Consider the following 21,243-nt stretch of genomic DNA (forward strand, 5'->3'; position numbering starts at 1 on the left):
GCTCATGTTGTTTTGTTCTTGCTCCAGTGCCTGCTCAATTGCGGCCACCAGCCTCATACCTTGATGAAGACACAGCACTCCAGGATCCCTCAGCAGCACCTGAGATTCCACCCGTGCAGCTGGAGCCGACGTCTGCTCTGCCTTCTGCTGAGGTGCAGGAAGATCTTGAGGTCTTACTTCCTGCAGGAGAGTCAGCCCCCAAATCAGGGACACCTGCAGCACCCAGTGTTCAGGAAGCAGCCTTGGACCTCGATGAAGAGCCAGAGCTCCAGGACTCCTCAGCACCACCTGAGTTTCCACCCGTGCAGCTGGAGTTAGATTCTGTTCCATCTTATCCTGAGGCGCAGGAAGAATTAAAGGCCTCAGATCCCACAGGAGAGACCGCCCCCAAATCAGGGACACTTTCAGCATGGCGCACTGTACAGGAAACAGCCCACAGAACTTCCACGAGAGACATGGAGCTGTCGACAGCCACAGAGCCCTCCAACCAGACCAACCACTCCTGGGACATCCTGGCCTTCAATCCCTGGGTGGTGGCGGAGCAGATAACCTGGACAGACGCAGTAAGAGCAGGGCTCTAGGTGGGACTGAGAGGTCGAGCCGTTGGGGGCCCTGACTCTCCTGCTCAGGCCTTACGTCCTCAGGTCCCCATGCTGTCCCACCACGCACCCGTCCTACCCTAGATCACATGGGGGTGGACATGGACAAGAACTGTGTGCACAGAGTCTTTCAGGCTGAAAGGGACTGAGAGAGAATGCTGAAGTAGCCTGGAGATTAGGTAGGCGTGGGCTCCGCATATTCACCAGGTCCCGGGTCCATCCATCTTCCCAGAGTCAGGGCAGTCTCAGTGCCTAGAAGATGCCTCATGTGGATGACACACTAGGAAGGCCACAGTGTCCTCTCATCGCTCCATGTGCCTCTGAATGGAAGGGGACAGAAGGGTCATATTGGGTGAGGCTCCTAGGGGTGGAGCCTCTGGACCTGGTTCAGATGCTATGTCAGTCTGAGGAGAGAAGGGGCCTTTGGAAATGTATCTCCCACTGCTGCCAAGGTACCAGGTGGGGGTCTTCTGTGAGCCCAGATGCAACCTCAGGGAACAGAGTAAACTCCATTCTCTTCCTCGAGGTTCAAATGACCTGGGCAATTTTCTAAGCTATAGATTGACCTATGACCCCTGCATGTGACTCTACTGGGGCACTGCAGTTTGTGCTGATGCTTTCTCTGCTCCCCTAGGTACTCTTGAAGGAGGTTGTCCCCCAACACTGCCTCGGACAGATATGGTCCCAAAGAAAGCACAACAAAAATGTGGCACCGACTGTGCAGACCACTGTTCACCAGTTCAACAGTGTGGGCAATTTGTCATCACTACCTGCCTGGGAGACCCGACCCACACAGTCCGGGACAGGGTTCAGCGCATGGAGCACTGGATAAAGGTGGCCAAGATGTGTCATGGATCCCGGGGATCCCTTCTGGAGTCTGGCGCTCATTTAGTTGTCATGATGGAAGGTTCTAGTCTCAACCTACCTACATGTTCCCCAGGCCCTGGTGCCAGGACCAGGCTGGCGTTGAACTGTGGGCTCTATTGGAGACTCATTTCCTGCCCACTGCTTCTAGCCAAGGCTGACCCCATAAGCCCCATGTTTTTTGTTTCACCTTGAGAGGTAGGCAGGCATGCAGGGAATGGCAGCTCGAGAAGACTCCAGTTCCCAACTCACAGCCCCTCCTCTTCTCTTCCCAGGAGTGCAAAAAGATTCACAACTTTTCTTCAATGCATGCCATCGTCTGTGCTCTCAAGAGCACTCCAATCCGTAGACTGAAGAATACGTGGGATGAAATTTCCAAGTAGGTTAGCATACCTCTAGAGAACCCAAAGTTTCTGAGGGATCTTGGCAATGTCTGCCCTTGGCCTCTCAGTCACCTGGAACAAGCCCTAGAAAAAATGACAAACAAAACCCAATAGACCCTGAATTCAGAATCTGGTAAGGATGGATGGTACTTAGTCATGCCCTGAGTCAGCCATATTGTAGACTTTCCAATATTTACTACACAGTGCAGAACTCTAGCCCAGCTAAATCCCAGGTATTGAAAGAGGAGCTGCTCCGGAAATAGAGCTCTGAGAGGCCACAGGCACCACTCGCCAGTCCCTGAAGATCCCAGTGCTCAGGCCCCAGCACAAACTCTCCTCCAGCAGCCCCATCCCTGCTCTGGTTGAAGGGGTTTTGTCCCACAACTTCCACGGGGCTCCTGGCCCTCTTTCTCCCTTTCTTTTAACCCCACAGAAAGAGTTTTCAGATATTTAAATATCTCTGTAAAAAGGATTCAGAAACTGTTCCTCAAGGTAGGTGAAGGCAGGACACTTGGAAAGAAAAGAGGCCCAGAGGGATGGGGGAATTGGCACCATGCAGGACTTTTTGTTTTTTTATTTTTGAAATGGGCACCCTTATTATTTTGTGACCACAACCTTCCTTGCAAATTTCAGCCTTTCTCCGTGAGCATTAGGTGCAGCCACAGCAGCCACAGTCCCGGTGATGGCCCAGCTGGTGGGGGCCACTCGCCTGCTTCTTCCAGAGGCCCTGGGGAGCTGTTCCTCAGACTTCCATGCGGGGCCATGGGAGAGGTCAGAAACTTAGGGCACACGTGGGATGAGAGAAGTTCGGACTCAATGAACTCTCCTTTCTTGGCAGGACAGAAATGCCAAGTTTACTACCTATGTAAGGAAGTCTCGGAGATTCCAGAGAAGTTGGTGAAAGAAGGTTCATGGATCTGTCTGGTAGGAGATGGGGGTGGGGGGTCTCTTCTGGAGGCCTGTCAATGAATAGAAGGTGGCTGCCTCTGAGGTCACAAGTGCCCAGTGCCTGCAGTCCCCTGCTGAGATCCAGGAAGAGGCCTGCACGGCTGGCCTCAGGATGGACTGGGGTGAAGCATCAAATCACCTGGCTCTGGGCCCAAGAGAAATTCAGGGCTTGGATTCGGGACGTGAGGGTGGGGGTTAGATTCAAGACGGGGTCCTGGAGATAGCTCTGGATTACATTCTTCTGTGAGAGAGCATCATTCAGTGCTCCCTGACAACAAAGAGGGGAGGGTTGCTTGGGCTACATTTCTGGTGAGGCCCAGGAGCAGTTTCCTCTCTCACACCTGCAATTTTCACAGGGTGTGGTCCCCTTCCTGGGCACCATCCTGACCGACCTGTTGATGCTGGATGCTGCCATGGAGGATTACCTGGAGGTGTGTGGGGTTGACTACTTTGTGTAGGAGAACAAGATGGAGACCCGGGGGGGAGGGGGGGAAGCGACAGAAACCCCTTCCCTGGTCCCTGAGCTCTCAGTCCTGCCTTGCTTCCCCTCAGAGAGGCACAGCGCCTGTGAGCTGGAGCTGCTGCATGTCCTAGGGAGGAACGAGCTCATTCACATGCCCGTCCTTATCTGCCCCTGCTGCCAGGCGGAGCAGCAGTCTTGCCTTGCTCCAAACTGGTTGGAGTTTCCATGGCATATACCGAGTCTCTCTTCACCATGTGCCCTGTGGAGAGAGGGAAGGCAGGGAAGCACATCTGTGAGCAGAGCTTTCCTCGCGGTGAAATTTCAGTCTCCCCATGAATCCAAGGCAGGATGGGGGTCTGGTGTCCCTGAGATTCAGCCCCAGGTCCCCTGTGTGGGGGTCAAAATCTGGCCTTGCTCCTCACCTGCTTGTCTTCAGTGTTCCCCAGCTGGCACCTTGTGGAAGTGTAGGATGAAGGGAGGGTAGTGGAGGGACTAGAAAGCCTGGTAGACACCCGGGGTCTCTTCCTTATACACTGTATCTCCCAACAGGGCAATGACATCAACCCACAGAAACGGATGAATGTGAGCAGTTGTGGCTTCTGTCTGGGTGGGGCGGGCAGTGTAAATCAGACTTCTCTTGGTGCAACATTGTCCCCCTGCTCTGGGCCTTACACTGGGAGTTATAATAATGGCAGAGACATCCATTTGGTAAATGGGAGATAGTAATGCAACAAAAAATGCTCTTGGATGAAAAATTATTTTCTCTTTAGAGAATCGATGAAGCGCACACTGAGTTTGGTAGATGAAGGGTTCCATGTGCGCTGTGCCACAATGTCAGTCCCAGGCTCCTCATCCTTAACCAGGAGGCTTCTGTGGCAATACACATACACACACACACACTCCCACACAACACAGAAACACGGCACGCCTGCACATGCACTCATCCTTCTTCCTCCTCATCCCAGGAGAATCAAATTCTGAATGAAATTATGATGCTCCAGACAGCTTCGGAGAAGTATAACCTAAACATCGTGGAGCCATTCTGCACTTGGTTTGTAGACAAGAAGAAGCTGACTTTAGAGGAGAGGTGAGCAGGCCCTCCAAGGGCTAGAGTGGTTTGTCCTGGGCCAGTCCAGAACCATGGCCATGGCTCCCTGAACAGCCTCAATATTGTTGTCTGGTGACTGTTTGGTAGACACTGGGAGGGACACTTGGGCAACGACTAACACCTGTGTCTGTCTGTTCTCCTGTCCTGTAGCTATGCCTTGTCTTGTCAACTGGAACCTGCTTCCCTGGAAGATATCACAGCTGCTTCGAGCCCTTAGAGCTGATGATCATCATTGCTAGTGACTCTGCGTCTGGGCACGAAATCTCTTCCTCAGCAGCTCCCGGGAGAAATTGATATTAATTTGCCTCTTCTCCCTCGTCTGAGGTGAAAGTTGTGTGACATTTGCTCCACTGCATGAATAACATAAATAACAGGGTGAAACAGGCATAGTCAATAATAGGCCTATTCAGTAGTTTTTATGTTGCTACATAAGGATATATAGATTTATATACATATTTTAATTCTTTTTATTATAATAAAGTTATATTCTGTTCACAATATGAGAGTTATTATTTGCTTCTTTTTCTCCTATTCTGCATTTTTTATCAGATACAATATTTAACTTCATTTTGAATTCAGAAGTTTTGTAAGACTGGGGCCATTGCTCAAATGCTAGAGCATGTGTTTTGCATGTGGGAGCCCAGGACTGAGCTCCAGCAACACACGATCTCCTTCGAACTCCAGATGTCACCCCAGAACATTTAAAATAAAATGGAAAAATGGGAACTAACAAGCAAACATTAACAGTCTGTATGTTTGTGGTTTTTGTTTTGTTGTGTATTCTCCTTTTTCAAGGAGTTAGGTTTTGGGTCACCCTTGGCTTTTCTTAGAACTCACCCCTGGCTCTGCACTTAGGGACTCTGTTTTGTGTCTGGGATCAAACCCCGATTAGATTCTTATAAGGCAACTCCTTACCAGCTGTTCTAGCTCTCTGGTGCTTTTTCATTTTTTTGTTTGTTCAATTTTGGTTTTGATGGCAGCACTGGACTGTGCTCAGTGCTTACTCTTACTTCTGTGCTATGGAATCACTCTTGGCATGGCTCAGCTCAGGAAACTAGATATAGTACCCAGTAATGAACCTGGATCCGATACATGCAAGGTAAGGATGTTATATATAATGTACTCACACATTTATCTACCCACATGAGTTTTTACGTTTTGTGTTTTAGGGGTTGTTTTTTCACACCCAGCCATGCTCAGCACTTTTTTCTGGCTCTTTAATCCCAATCATTCCTGACAGGTTTGGGACCATTAAGGAGTGAGGGGCATCCAATCCTGATCTATCTCTTGCAAAACAAGCACCATTGTACCTTCTCTCTGGCTCATTCTCTTCAATAATTGAAACAAGTTTGATAGCTGTAGAGTGGAGTGAATTCATTTTCTAATTTGTGATGAGAGCACCAGAGGTCAACAAACTTGTATCTTTTATATGATTTGTGCATGTTCGTCACATAATTTACCTCAAGTATAGTAGTAAATCAGAGCTATCAGTACAAGTGTTATATGGTATGTAGATTTTGAAGTGTTTTCTAACAAGACACAGAATTTTAGTTACTTTCAAAATTATCCTTCATTTTTTTTATGTAGGAGTACTGTTATTCAGCCACTGATAGGGCTGACTGAATCAGGCATGAACTCTACCTCATATTTTTTTTGCATTTTTTATAATTTTATTTATTGAATCACCGTGAGGGCAGTTACAAATGTTTCAGGTTTCAGCCTCGGTCATACAATGAAACACCTGTTCCTTCATAAGTGCCCATTCTCCACAACCAAAACCCCCAGTATACCCCCATCCCACACACTCCCCCTACCTGTGAGGCAGATGAGTTCCACATTACTCTCTCTCAACTTTGGTTACATTCAATATTTTGACACCAGATCCATCTTTATTATTTGGGATTTTACCCCAACACTCAGATCTGCTGGAAAGGCAACAGTAGACAATTTGTTTTTCGAATTTCGAAATTTTAACAATTAAATCTGGAGGTATTTCTGCCAAATCCTGCTGATTTCCGAGATTTGTTCTTGAATCCCTGGGATCATGGCTGTTAAGCAGCTTGATCAGGAGCCAGAGAGGCCGTTTGTGGTCGGCGATTCTTTGGGGCGGGGATGAAAGGGCCAGCTCCACCACCATCCCATGTGGTGGCCCCGCATGTCTCATCAAACTTATCTGGGTTTGCAGGCCCAAACCTGACCATCCAGTTGCCTCTGGAGGATGGTGGCCACCAAGCTTCCAAGGGGGAGCAGGTGGAGGGACAGCACCCTTTTCTCCCAGACGTGGCCCTGGTGACAGAAACCTACTGCAGAGTCCATACACATTTCTGCCCAAAGCGCCGGGTTTCAAGATTTTTCTCTGAATCTCTGGGATCATGGCAATTAAGCAGCTTCATCAGGAGCCAGAGAGGCCGTTCATGGGCAGAGGGCGACTTGGGTTCTCGTTGGGGTGGGGGGGAAAGGCCCGGTTCCACCCCCATACCCTGAGGCCCTGCCTGTCTTGTCACTGAGGGCCCAAACCTGACTGTCCAGTGGCCTCTGGAGGATGTTGGTCACCAAGCTGACAGGGGGATCAGGCCTAGGCACAAAACCTATTCTCACCTGGGATGGCCTGGTTCCAGTAATGTACTGCGGGGACCAGACGCATTTCTGTCAAAATCCACTGGGTTTCAAGATTTGTCTCTGAATCTTTGGGATCATGGCCATTAAGCAGCTTGATCAAGAGCCAAAGAGGCCATTAGTGGGCAGCAACTCAGGGTCTCATTGGTGTGGGGAGGAAAGTGTTGGCTACACCCCCATTCCATGACGCCACACATGTCTTGACACTGTGGGCCCAAACCTGAATGTCCAATAGCCTCCGGAAGATGGAAGATGGTGGCCAGAGCCGCCAAGGGGGAGCAGGGGAGGGACAACACCCTTTCTCCCTTGTTGTGGTCTGGTGCTGGTTGCCCATTGAGGGTACCAGATGCATCTTGACCAAAAGCTGCTGGGTTCCGAGATTTGTCTCTGACTCTCTGGGATCATGGCTGGTAAGCAGTTCGATCAGGAACCAAGAGGCCTTGCCTCCAATTATATAGCTGAGCTGGAAGTGGTATGTCAGTGTGTCTCCCACATACCTAACTTTTGGCCATTTCCTTTCTTGGTCAACTTTTCCCCAAGTTTGGGAGTCTGGCTAAAGGCACAGCAGCAGTTTTGGGGTATCTGGAAGTCTGAAGGCGCCATTAGCCTGCTTATGCACTCGCCTCACAGGTACAGATTGACCTGCTGGCAGCACCATACCCCCAGGCACTTCATGTTCTTATCCTGTGTCCTTCCTCTATTATTAAATACTTACAGTAGCAATGCTGGAAAACGAATTGAGAATAAAAAATTTAACATGATTGTATAGCTTTGCAAAAAATAATGTCTGAAAATAAAACTTCTCTTTATTAAGAAATATTTAATTTTATTAAATGCCAGTTCTGTATAAAGATGATGTTTTCTTTTGATCTTGGACAAACTGGCAGGCTATCGAATGTAGCCTGCCCACACGGCAGAGTCTGGCAAACTCCCCGTGGCATACCCAATATGCCAAATACCAGTAACAATGATGGGTCTCATTCTCCTAAAGAGCCTTGAATATAATCTCAGGGCTAGGATGAAGGAGACGTTACTGGGGCCTGCTCGAGGCAATCGACGACTAACAGGATGATTTGTGATTTGTGATTTTCCTTTGATCTACTAGTGGGGTAAATTTACTTCCTAAAACTGACAAAATACTTACGTTTTTAAAAGAGATCCACCGGGTTAGATTTAAAAATTAAAGCCAACCTGCTATTATATACTTACAATGTCTCCACATACATTCTTTAGCGAATAAAATATAACAATTTATATTATACCAGATTTGTAAAGAATAAAGTTCTTACTATATCCTTGACCTGTAGCAATAGCAAATTGGTAGGGCGTTTGCCTTGATGCATCCAACCTGGGGTTCGATTCTTCTGCCCCTCTAGGAGAACTCAGCAAACTACCGAGAGTATCTCGCCCACATGGCAAATCCTGGTAAGCTGCCTGTGATGTATTCGATATGCCAAAAACAGTAACAACAAGTCTCACAATGGAGAAGTTACTGGTGCCTGCTCGAGCCAATCGATGAACAATGGGATGACAGTGACAGTGATTGAATAGCAATAGAATTTTCCTTAATCTGATATAAACTGTTTTAATTTAGTTAGTGTTCATAGTTTTTAGCTTACAACACATTTATATACAATAACCTTTTCCCATTTGACATGACAATTTTAGCAATCTTCATGACAGAATTTCAGAAAATTTTTCTCACAAACTAAATGTCAATCAATATCACTCTTCATTTCTCCCTCCTTTCCTGACTGAAGCCCTAGACAACAACTATTTATTCTCTGTCTCCAGAGTTTTGCTATTCTGTACTTTTCATATGAATGTACTGATACAACATATGATCATTTCTGACTCTTATGTGTTTTTAAAGACCCATTCACATTGCAGCATATATTATTTCTTTCAATTATTGAAGTTAGGAATCTTGAATCAATAATTTCACAAAGGGGAAAATAAAAATTCTAGTAGCCACAAAGAAATGAAATTGACAAGGATAATTATTTCTGTATGAGCTGGGTATACAGAGCAAAATTATTAGAAAGATCTTCAAATTTGTCTGTATACTACAATTTCTTATACTAAGCATATATACAGAATTAATTTTGATAAATTTCAATGCAATCAAAATTTTTATATTTATCTTCAGAGCTAATTTTTTAGCAAATCACAATCCAATGTCCCGCCAAACACGAATTAAATTTGATATACTAGCCATGAAATCTCATCAACATCCAAGGTCCATAGTATGAATGCCCTGATTGGCTAGGGCTTCAATGACTGCTTCCGTCTCAACAGAATCAAAGGCCTTCTTTAAAACAATGAAGGGTTAGAGTGGCATCTTGAACTCCTGAGAAACCTTAATGAGCTTAATTTTCATGTGGATATGGTTGATTGTGCTGAATCCTTTGCTGAACCCGGCTTGCTCACATCGTTGTCCTTCATCTAGTGTTCTGCCAATCCTATTCAGGATGACTCGAGTGAACAGCTTGTAGATGACAGACAATAGGCAGATTGGGTGATAGTTGCCAATGTCATAGATGTCTCCTTTCTTCTACAGTAGTACAGTCCTGCTAGTTTTCAACAGGGACGGAACCTTGCATTCAGACAGGTAGCGCATGAAGAGCCAAGCCAGTGTATTGATGAGTACTTATGGCACGTTCTTCAAGTGTTCAGGACTGACCTTGTCTGGGCCAGGTGCTGTTCTTTTCTTTATGGACAAAATGGTGTGTTGGATTTCAGAAGAGAGAACTTTGGAAACGACATATTCATACTGCAGAATTTGGTATGTGGGCAGGTAGACGTATCTATCAAAGAGATCCAAGTAGAAGTCATGGATAATCTTCTCCATTGCCCTTTTGGAAGATGTGAGAGATCCTTCAGGACATCAGAGGGCAGTCATCTTGGTCTTGTAGCTGGCGAAGGACAGGCGGTTTTGCAAATGCTTTTCCTGGCTTCTGCTGTATCTGCCAGCACTGCTGCTCTTCCGTCCTTGAGGTCCACTTTTATCAATTGTCTGCACTGCTTTTTTTTTAGCTCAGATGTTCGCTTGCATTGCCTGAGGCTTGTGCCACGCCACGTTGGTGGATGAGCTCAAGAGTTTTTTAAGACAGGCATCTTTTTGTGGCTTTCTCTCGCTTGGCCTTCCTTGCACAATAATGGAGATGCTGAACCAGTCAATCGTATTCCTTGTCAATGTTGTCAACGACAGCATCTTCCCATGTTGCCACAATAGTGCCAAAGAGCTCCCAGTTGGTGGTCGTTCTGGGAATTCTCTTCTTTAACTTTACAGCCCTTTCTCCCTGCTTCGTGAAGTAGAATTTTGCACGAAGGAGATGGTGGTCCAATTCCATTTGGAATTTTGGGACAGCAGCAACATCGGTCAGGCAAAACCGTCGATTGAATATGATGTGGTCAATTTTGTTGTGGAACTGTCCACTGGGAGACTCCAATGTCAAACGTTTAGATTCGGCCTTCTGGAATTGTGAGTTCCCATGGATGGTCTTGGTCGACATGATGAACTCAAACAGTCTCTCACCCTGTTTGTTCCAGTCTAGGCCATGGGTCCCAATGTAGAGTTCTTCGGCTGATCTTCTCAGTCCTATCTTGGCATTAAAATCACCAACAATAATCTTGCAGAAGGCGTGGTCTTCTTTATGCCACTAGAGTGCGTACTAATCAAGAAATGAACTATCTGTGAAACAGGTGAAGAAACTAATGAAACAGGCAGAGAGGGGAGGAGAGAGAGAATTGAGGAAAAATTTCAAAACATCAAAGGGCACTAGAATGGTAGAGCACATGTATTCTATGTGAGATTCTGGGTTTCTTCCCAGCTGCTGACAATGCCAAATGTAACAGCAGGGCACAGAAGCCAAGTGCAATCCATTATCACTGAAATAATTTAAGTGAAAAAAAGGTTTAATTATAGGGGCAATGAGGTCCATTTTCAAATTGCATAATAATTTGGATACTAAAATAAGTAACTAAGAATCATGAAAACAGGTACAAAAATGTTATAAATCCATGAGTCGAAAAAGAATTTTTCTTCATATTTTATTTTATGAAAACTAAGTGGGTAACAATGGAATACTATGCAGCTGTTAGGAGAGATGAAGTCATGAAATTTGCTTATAAGTGGATGGTCATGGAGAGTATCATGCTAAGTGAAATGAGTCAAAAAGAGAAGGACAGACATAGAATGACTGCTATTTGTGGAATATAAAATATCATAAGATGAGACTAACCCCCAAGGACAGTAGAGACAGGGCCAAGAAGAATGCTCTATGGTTAGAAGCCTGCCTTATGAGCAGGGGGAGAAGCCAGCTAGGATAGAGAAAGGATCATTAAGTCAATGATTATTGGAGGGATCTCTAGGGATGGGAGAAGTGTGCTGAAAGTAAATAAAGGACCAAGCATAATGGTCTCTCGCTAACTGTATTGTAAACCATAATGTCCCAAAGTAGAGAGAGAGTAAGAAGGAAAATGTCTGCCATAGAGGCAGGGGGTAGAGTGAGATGGGGGGGCAGAGAGGGATACTGGGAACACCAGTGGTGGAAAAGATACACTGGTGGAGGGATGGCTGTTTGATCAGTGTATGACTGAAATTCAAACACTAAAGCTTTGTATGTGTAGCTCATGGTGATTAAAAAAAATTTTAAAAAAAACCTCAAAACCTTCGTCCTTTGCTATTCTTCTGTGTTCACGCAAACTAGAACCAAGTATGAAGTTTTCTTTTTTTGATTTGCCAAATAATCAGAGATCTCTCATCTTCAGGTAATTGTCAAAATTCCATTATCTCTTTTGGAACAATTTCTCACTATCTTCATTCTTCATTGTCTTGTTTCTTTTTGTCATTACAAAACTCCTTGTCCTAACTCTAAAGGATTTAACATTTATCCCTCAGGTATTAACTTAGATGCCAATTCCTAGATGAAAATTTTATGAACTTAAGCCTGAGGTTAAAAGGCCCTCTACATGCTCTCAGTTGCAGTCAACATTCTAATGCAATGGAATACTCACTTCTATATATTTTTCACTGGATGCAAGCTAAAGCAAGATAAGTTTGCTTTTCTTTACTAACTCATTCACCTAGGAAAAAGTCTACCCATAGCAAATACTCCAGAAATTCTCCACAAATATTTGATAAATGACTAGCTAGGCCTCAGCAAGATATATTCATACTGTTGTTAAGTACAGCTAAATGCATTCCACAATTCAGATGGTTTTACCATTAGCATTGATTTGTGGGCCATACCTGATGGCACTCAAGGCTTTCCACAGGCTTTGCTTTCAGGTATCATTCCTGGTGCTCAAGGGACTATATAAGTTGCCCAGGATTGAACCCAAGTCAGTTGCATGCAAGGCAATAGCTACTGTACTATCTCTCTAGTATCTGCTATTTTTAAATAAAATAAGAAAGAAAGATATCACAGTGCCTTGATTACAAACAAGTATCATGTGATTTTCTCCCTATCTTTTAGTCATATCTAGTAGTTTGGGGACCACTCTGAGCTAGGCACTCATGGCTTGCTCCCAGAAATACTTGGATTTGATGCATGGGGATCTAGCATGCAAAGTATGCACTCCAGAACTTGGCGATATTGCCCCAGCCCTGAGATTTTTTTACTTTATATTTTGAGGATCTAAGGAGTTTGAATTTTAGATAAAATAAAAATAACTAAATAATGCCTAGGGGATGTCTTAATGGAAAATGACCCTTATTTCTTTATTCCTATTTTGGTGTAGCAAGTGAGAAGGACATAAAAGGATACTAGCCCCTATATAGTCACTTAATCACTTAATCACTTAACTTCCCGTTAGTCGTCGATTTGCTCGAGCGGGCGCCAGTAACGTCTCCATTTGTCCCTGTCGCGTGCTAGTGTAGCCCAATGGCATCTGTTCGCTCCGGGAACATGAAGGGCCTCAAACCGATCATTCATGATCTTGACGAAGAAGTCTGACCATCTGGTAGGTGGGCGGCCATGCGGTCTTTTGACATCCCGTGGAATCCAGTCAGTAACAGCTCTAGTCCAGTGGTCGTCTTTAAATCTCATTACGTGACCAGCCCATCTGATTTTCGACACCTTGGCAAATAAGACAGCGTCCCTGATTCTTGATCGTTGACGGATTTCAGAACTCCGGATTCTTTCTCTCATTTGAGTGAAACGTGATATTCCAAGCATAGCTCTTTCTATTCTTCTTTGGGAGACCTGAATAGTGTTCTCATCTTGTTTGCGTAGGGCCCAGGTCTCTGAGGCATATGTTAATGCAGGAAGAACAGTGGAATCAAAGAGATGTGCCCGGAGCCGGAGGTTCTTCATCCTTTTAGCTATTTCTTCGATGTTCTTGAAGGCGTTCCAAGCCGCTCTCTTCCTCCTGCGCAGCTCGGGTGCCAGGTCATTTGTCATGTTGACCTCTCGACCTAGGTACACGTAGCTGTTGCATTCGACCTAGGTACACATAGCTGTTGCATTCAGAGATGGTTGTTCCGTTGAGAGCGAATGGGGCGTCAGGAATGAGGCTGTCTCTCATAAACATTGTCTTCGTAAGATTCAGCTGTAGTCCTACCTTTCCACACTCACGGTCAAAGTCGGCCAGCATTTGTGCCGCTTGGCTGATGTTTGGTGTTATTAAAACAATGTCATCAGCAAAGCGGAGGTGGTGTAGTTGCCGACCATCTATCTTCACTCCCATTCCTTCCCATTCCAGTCGTCGCATGATGTTCTCGAGGGTGGCACTGAAGAGTTTCGGTGAAATGGTATCACCCTGCCACACCCCTCTCTTGACATCAACGATCACTTCTTTGTAGAATGGTGAGATCCTGGTAGTGAATCCGCAATACAGCTCACGGAGGATCCTGATGTATTGGGCTTGAATGCCCTGATTGGCTAGGGCTTCAATGACCGCTTCCCTCTCAACAGAATCAAAGGCCTTATTTAAATCAATGAACATTAAACAGAGCGGCATCTTGAACTCCCGAGAAACCTCAATGAGCTTGGTTGTCGTGTGGATATGGTCGATGGTACTGAATCCTTTGCAGAACCCTGCTTGCTCGCATGGTTGTCCTTCATCTAGTGTTCTGCCAATCCTATTTAGGATGACTCGAGTAAACAACTTGTAGATGACAGACAATAGGCAGATCGGGCAATAGTTGCCAATGTCATGGATGTCTCCCTTCTTGAACAGTAGTACGGTCCTGCTGGTTTTCCACTGGGATGGAACCTTGCATTCAGACAGGTAGCGAGTGAAGAGCTGAGCCAGCATATTGATGAGTACTGACGGCAGGTTCTTCAGGTGTTCAGGTCTGACCATGTCTGGGCTGGGTGCTGTTTGTTTCTTTACCGACAAAATGGCGTGTCGGATTTCGGAAGGGAGAACATTGGGAACGACATTTCCATCCAGTGGAATTTGGTATGTCAGCAAGTGGAAATGGCTATCGAAGAGATTTGATAGGGTTCAAATATGGTAACACCTACAAGGGTGATTAGAGGTCGCCCAAAAAGCCTCTATCCCTCTCGGAAAGACTGGCAAGCTACCGAGAGTATTCCGCCCGCACGGAAGAGCCTGGCAAGCTATCCGTTGTGTATTCAATATGCCAAAACCAGTAACTGCAACTGGTCTCATTCACCTGATCCTGAAGGCTTCACCGACATGGCAGCACTGAGAAGGATGAGAAAGGAGAGGCCGACAAAATCTCAAGGCCGACCTAGGCTGCCACAACGAAGGAAGACAAAACTGATCGTCTGTACTTTCAATGCACGTACGCTAGCATCAGATGTATCCATCGAAGACCTGATGGTACAAGCGCAAATGATCAAGTACGACATCATTGGTCTGACTGAGACAAGAAGGCACGAATCTCACCATGCCGTTTTCGACAGTGGAGAAGAATTTTTCCTCGGAACATGCGATAAAAGAGGTGTTGGAGGTGTCGGTGTCCTTGTCAACACAAACTTGGCCAAGAGCATTGATTCATTCGAATACCTAACAACCCGAATCGGACTTTTACATTTGAATAGATGTGGCTCACTGCCTGCAGTTTCTATCTTCGTTGTCTACGCACCAACATCTCATTATGATGAAAGAGAAATCGAGAAGTTCTACATGGAGCTAGAGAAGTTCTATAAAGAAGACCACACCTTCTACAAGATCATTGTGGGTGATTTTAATGCCAAGATAGGACCGAGAAGATCAGCTGAAGAACTTCACATCGGGACCCATGGCCTAGAATGGAATGAACAGGGTGAGAGACTGTCTGAGTTCATCATTTCGACCAAGACCATTCATGGTAACTCACAGTTCCAGAAGGCAGAATCTAAACGATGGACATGGGAGTCTCCCAGTGGACGATTCCACAACGAAATAGACCACATCATATTCAATCGACGGTTTTGCCTGACTGATGTCACTGTTGTCCCAAAATTTCAAACGGGATCAGACCACCGTCTCCTTCGTGCCAAATTCTACTTCACAGAGCGGGGAGAAAGGGCTGCAAAGTTCAAAAAGAGAACTCCCAGAATGACCACCAACTGGGAACTCTTTGGTACTATTGCGGCAACATGGGAAGAAGCCATTGTTGACAACATTGACGAGGAATACGATTGACTGGTTCAGCACCTCCATGAATGTGCGAGGAACACCAAGAGAGAGATAGCCACAAAAAATTGCCTATCTTCGAAAACTCTTTTGCTAATTCGCCAGCGTGGTTTGGTGCATGCCTCAGGCAACCGCAAGCTAACGTCCGAGATCGCAAAGCAGTGCAGAGATGCGATCAAGGAAGACCTCAAAGAGAGAAGAGCAGAAGTACTGGTAGATGCGGCAGAAGCCGGGAAAAGTATTCATAACGCCCGCCTCTCCTTAGCCCCTATATAGTAACAAGAAATAAAGTCCTCAAGATAAGGATTTGAGGTAAGAAAGAGGTACAAGAATTTCTAATTACACTAAGTTCAGGCTAGAAAGGTGTTACTATTTTCTCAAAAATACTCATCACACTGAAAATACCACTTCGCAAACTAATTTGAATTGCAGTAGCTGTAACATACTTAACAACCCAATGCTTGTTCTTGGAGGTCCTGGGAAGCCAACCAATTCAATTTTCACTCCCTTGGGCTGGAGTGATAGCACAGCTGTAGAGTGTTTGCCTTGCACTCAGCTGGCCAGCTGAGCCGGGTTGGATTCCTCCGTCCTTCTTGGAAAGCCCAGCATGCAACCAAGAGTATCTCGCCGGCACGGCAAAGCCTGGCAAGCTACCCGTGACACATTCAATATGCCATACACAGTAACAACAAGTCTCACAATAGAGACATTACTGCGCCCACTCCAGCAAATCGATGAACAACGGGAGGACAGTGACTCTCCCCCTGTTTTTACCTCTTTGGGCATGACACTTGAAGTACTGTATGACCCCTCTTCCCTTCCTCTTTTCTTTCATACAACTACAAAAAAATCACTTTTTACAATAAGGTAACAATATTTATGCACATATCTTTCAAAAATAGAACAAGAAAGTTTTACCTGCATTCTCTTCACTTTTGTCATTGGAATTTTTATCCTACGAAATAAAGATTTAAAATTTAGTTTTAAATTCCCATATTTATCATCTTTAAGCTCATAATATATTCAGTATAGTATGGGAGATAAGTTTAACTTTCTGTAACCTTTATACAATAGATATAATGAAAGTAGAAAACGAATACTAGCTTTATAAAAATAGTGAGGGACGCAAGGGGAATAAGAGGTTTCAAAAGAGTGTAAAGTCAGATTTGGAAAAGAGGCAGAAAACACAACTGAAAAATCATTCCATCAAATAATTTGGCAATTTTTTAAATGAAGCAAAACCCCCCAAAGATTAAAAGAGAAAATCCCCAAAGAGACTGGTTGGAATAGGCATGGCTGGGGATGTACTCAGCGACCTGCATGCTTGAGAACCAGATAAAATCCCTAATACCTCAAGGGATAATGCAAAATAAGTTTACAAGAGGAGCTTGAAACGAACTGAGTTCAAATACTGATATTTTAATAGTAATAGATCATCTTAATTTTGATTCAAAAGTTTCTTAGAGCACTTAAAACAAGCATACATGATCTCAAACCAAATTGTTTAAATTCATCAAATCCAATTCTTATAATGTTACGCGTTTTTCACACAACTTTCATGCAAATCATTGCAAAAACAACATTTAACTGCACATTTCATCAAAATGTGGCTGGCTGACAACACCAAGTACCCCCATCTCCTCCTTGCCCCTGGAATTTGCCAGATAAGGCCACAAGGCCAGAGAAGGCCTAATGAGGTATTTTCTTGTCCTGGAATTCACCTAATAGGGCCATAAAGCCAGAAAAGGCCTAATTGACTGCCTGGTGGGATGGCCTGGTGACAGGTACAGAAGAGAGTGGCTGGTGCTGATGGCTTGTTGCAAAATGACTGGCTGCCTGCGTGCAGCATCTAATGTGATAATTCAAATGTATTGGGTGATTTGTGCACGGGCTTTTCTGAAATGCGCGGGAAGATGCCCTATAAAAAGCCCCCTTTGAAGAGGCTCTGGGCTCTCAGTCACTGACGGTTTGTGGTCATGCTGTGAGCCCGAGCATGCTCGAATAAACCTCTTGCTTTTGCATCGACTTGGTCTCTCCTTGAGGCCTGTCTGTAGGCCCTAAATCATGTTAGGGCCTAATGATTTTAGGGCTAATGATAAGGAAAAGCGTTATCATGTTGACTTATAGAGGTCAAACATACAGACTAGACAGTTTTAAACAACAATATCATGTTTTCTTGGTTCTGTTTAGATTCATGGGGAAAAACATCATTAATTATTTAAGATTCAAATTTTTAAAATTTGGTGGGCAGGAGGGATTCTTCAGACATTGGTGGTGGGAAATGTACACTATGGAGGGTCAGGTGTTGGAACATTTTATGACTGACATCCAGTCATGAAAGCTTTGTAACTGCGTATTTCATGTTGATGCATTAAAAATAAATAAATAAAAAAGAAAAAGAAAATGGCCCATTTTTTCCTTTTCAAAGAGAATCAGTTTTGCCTTTTATCATAAGTATTTCAAATCATGAATGATCTAGGCCAGACATTCTAACACTTCCACACAGAAACAAAACAAACAAATACGATTGCAGAAAAAGGCCTTTGATCTTTTTTGTGTGGGGGGGGCACACCCGGAGATGCTCAGGGGTTACTCCTGGCTCATGCACTCAGGCATTACACCTGGCGGTGCTGGGGGAGCCATATGGGATGCTGGCAATCGAACCTGGGTTGGTGGTGTGCAAGACAAATGCCCAACCACTATGCTATTGCTCCAGCTCCAAAGCCTTTTATCTTTTACTAAACTTTTAGATACCAGCAAAAGAAAACACTTAAATTTCCAATGTTATAAATGCAAGAAGCTTTCAATGATGGCTTTTGTACCTCTGGTACTTGTAAAACAGTCTAACTTCTCATTAAAGTCGATTGGAACCCACATTCTGTTTTAGAAACCAAACCTTTCAGTCAAATACTGGTCTAACAAGATCCAAAAGTACTTAATTTTTTTTTAAATTGTTGGGTTGCACATCACTCTAATCTCTAGTGATGGTGCATCTTGCTCAGGTCTAAGAATTTCTTTTACTTATAATTTCAGCCTGGTTCTAATATTCCGGTGTTCCACATACAGAACTTGACTCCAGAGGGGTAGTCCCCCCAACTCTTCCCCCCAACACACACACACAAAATACAGTTAATCGATTGATGTAAAATCCCTACCCTCCCACTCTGAAAACCCCTTTCACTCAGGCATTACACATTAACAGATGTTCGCGGACTCTTCATGTGGCTCTCTCTTGCAGACCTCATTTGGTGCTCTCCAGCTGCTTCTCCACCGGGATGTCTGTTGCCTTGGACCAAAGAAGGAAGAATGAGGACCAAGCTGGGTGCTGATTAGTTTTCCTTTATTCAATCGCTCATCTCTCCCAGCTCTCTCCAACCCTGTCTCTAACCCTCTCTACAAATCTCTCTGTGACTCCTCTCTAATCTCCCCAGCCACTCTTAACTCTCAGCTCTCAGCCTTCTCTCTAACTAAAAACCTTCTCCTCTAACTTTGTGTCTATTCTTCTCTCCATCTCTGTCTCTGTCTCTTCCTCAATCTTCCTTGATTTCTCTGTATCACTCAATTTACTTCGTCTATCTCTCTCTTTGTCTCTGTAATGTCTTCTATCTCTCCCCAGCTTCTCCTTTTTCTATTCTCTCATGACTTCCCAACCACGCCTTCCCATTGGAAGTACAATCAAAAATGTTGTTCCAAAAGAGCTGCCTTTACCCCTAGAGTGTGCGGCTGGCCTCCAAACCATGGAATAAACCTCCTGGTATTTATCTCAGCTATTCTTTGAGCATCCTCCACCCAGATCCTCCAAATTCCAGTAGGCGGGAGTCACACCCACCGCCTGGCCCCCTGGCGCCGTGTAATCCCATCAACGGCCAAGACTCAGAGACTATAAAATACAGCTCCCGGACGAGACCAGTGCAGTCTCCTGCCCCGGCGCCTGGCTGTTCCTCACCGGGGTCCCTTGGAGGGGAGCGGGTTGAGCTTTCCTCCCCACCCCGACCAGGGCTCCAGCAGTGGAAGACCTCCAGGACCAGCCACCACCATGCTGAGACCACTCTCCGCACAAATGAAGGTACTGGCAGAGGGACAAAGCCACGCAGGTTCTGGGGCCGAGATCTCCAAGCCTACTCAGATTGGAGTTGAGCATCCTCCACCCAGATCCTCCAAATTCCAGTAGGCGGGGGTCACACCCACCACCTGGCCCCCCGGCGCCGTGTAATCCCATCAGCGGCCAAGACTCAGAGACTATAAAATCCAGCTCCCGGAACCGCACGGCCACATTTGTGGCCGCGCGACATCTTATCTGAACATCTTTTTATGATATCTTATTATCTCACTCCTACTTTGGACAAACTTGCAGGCTATCGAATGTAGCCTGCCCACAGGGCAGAGTCTGGCAAACTCCCCGTGGGTACCAAATATGCCAAATACCAGTAACAATGATGGGTCTCATTCTCCTAAAGAGCCTTGAATATAATCTCAGGGCTAGGATGAAAGAGACGTTACTGGGGCCTGCTCGAGGCAATCGACAAATAACAGGATGATGAATGAATGAATGAATGAATTCTTGAGTGTTAGTCCCCAAACCACAGCACCCAATAGGAGAGAGAGAACAAAAGGGAGTGCACTGCCACAGAGGCAGGGTGGGATGGGGGGATGGAAGGTGGGAGGGATACTGGGATTAGTGGTGGTGGAGAATGGGCACTGGTGGAGGGATGGGTACTCAATCATTGTATAACTGAAACCCAAGCACAAAAATCTGTAAGTGTAACTGTACCTCATGGTGTTTCACTAATAAAAATTTAAAAAAAAAGAAATCTAGTGTAACATCTCAGTCCCCATACCAAAAAAAAAATGTTCCAGTCTTCCTGACGACCTGCAACCCACAGGGGCAAAATAGCCCTGAAGGTGTGTTTCTCCTCTTACTAGATCAGAAACTTAATTAACATCTTTCATTCTACTTCCTAATATTTACATTCTATATGGACACAGTAATAGACTGTGGACTACTTTTAGGCTTGTAGGGTAACTCTCCTGGGGACGTCTTCCCATAGACACAGACTACAGTGCTCAGGCTGGATGAATCATTCCTAACCCGAGCAGGGTCCAAATCTAGTTACCACTTTTTGGATCATGACAGAATTTTTCCATGACCAAACTCTTAACTAATAGTTAAGCATTATGGCACTTTGGCCAGGCCCATTTCTATGCCAGGGTAGTTAGTGCATCATTTGCCCTGGGTCCATCCAGTCCCTCATTGGAACACTGCTTTGTTGGATCTAGGAAGTAAGGGCAACTGAGGCTTAAGTCAAGAGAGCAGATGTCCAGGAGGTAATATTATCTGGAGTCAGTTAACTCCCAAGCCACAGGCTTGTCTCTTTTTAACTCTCTTCCTGTATCCATACAAAAAGCAATTGCTCTGAAATAACTAACCATGCAAAGGACTTTAAAGAGAAGAGAAAGACAGTATTTACAAGTCAGAGTCTGATCAGGAGACAAAGGTAACTAATAATTTGAGGGACAATCAACAAACACAAGCTCCCAGAGGCCAGGGAGGAAGGGCAAATCAATGTTATCTTACAAATTGATCTGCTCCACTTATTATTCTATCCTTCAAGAGTAGCAGGGAGGAAACTGACTTGGGCTGAGAAAGGAAGGGGCAGTTCCCAGGGC

The sequence above is a fragment of the Sorex fumeus genome, unplaced genomic scaffold (assembly GCF_029834395.1).
Source record: "Sorex fumeus unplaced genomic scaffold, SorFum_2.1 ptg000043l, whole genome shotgun sequence".
In the NCBI taxonomy this organism is placed as follows: Eukaryota; Metazoa; Chordata; class Mammalia; order Eulipotyphla; family Soricidae; genus Sorex; species Sorex fumeus.